The following is an 818-nucleotide window of genomic DNA, read 5'->3' on the forward strand; positions in this document are numbered from 1 at the left end:
GTTTTAGTTCAAAGAATGCAGATACTGGCTGATCTGCTGAGTGTTTCCAACATGTTTTTAACAATAAAGTAAGTGGATCATAAATTTCTTTCACTCAGATAGGTCTATCCTTGGGAATTCAGATTTAAGAAGTAAGAGAGAGTTGCTGCTACAAGCAAGCTTTTTTTATTGCATCTGTACCATCTGTGCACATGACAATAAACTCGACTTGACTTGGGGAGATGGCAACGCCAAACTTCAGAATATGCGGCTGCTGCAAAACTCTGGGCTGTAGAGGGCGGAATGCGGGAGGTAGTGAGAGGATGACCGAGGGGGCGAATTAGCGGAAGTAAGAGGACGACCGGTAGGGGGCGAAATATCGGGAGGTCGGGACAAGATAGCCAGGAGGAAGCGAAATACCAAGAGTTCAGGAGACGGCAGGGGGCGGAATACCGGGAGGTCGGGAGACGGCAGGGGGCGGAATACCGGAAGGTCGGGAGACGGCGGGGGGCGCAATACCAGGAGGTCGGGAGACGGCGGGGGGCGCAATACCAGGAGGTCGGGAGACGGCGGGGGGCGCAATACCAGGAGGTCGGGAAACGGCGGGGGGCGCAATACCAGGAGGTCGGGAGACGGCGGGGGGGCGCAATACCAGGAGGTCGGGAGACGGCGGGAGGCGCAATACCAGGAGGTCGGGAGACGGCGGGAGGCGCAATACCAGGAGGTCGGGAGACGGCGGGGGGGCGCAATACCAGGAGGTCGGGAGACGGCGGGGGGCGCAATACCGGGAGGTCGGGAGACGGCGGGGGGGCGCAATACCGGGAGGTCGGGAGACGGCG

This window comes from Hemitrygon akajei, chromosome 6 (assembly GCF_048418815.1).
Source record: "Hemitrygon akajei chromosome 6, sHemAka1.3, whole genome shotgun sequence".
NCBI classification, from domain to species: domain Eukaryota; kingdom Metazoa; phylum Chordata; class Chondrichthyes; order Myliobatiformes; family Dasyatidae; genus Hemitrygon; species Hemitrygon akajei.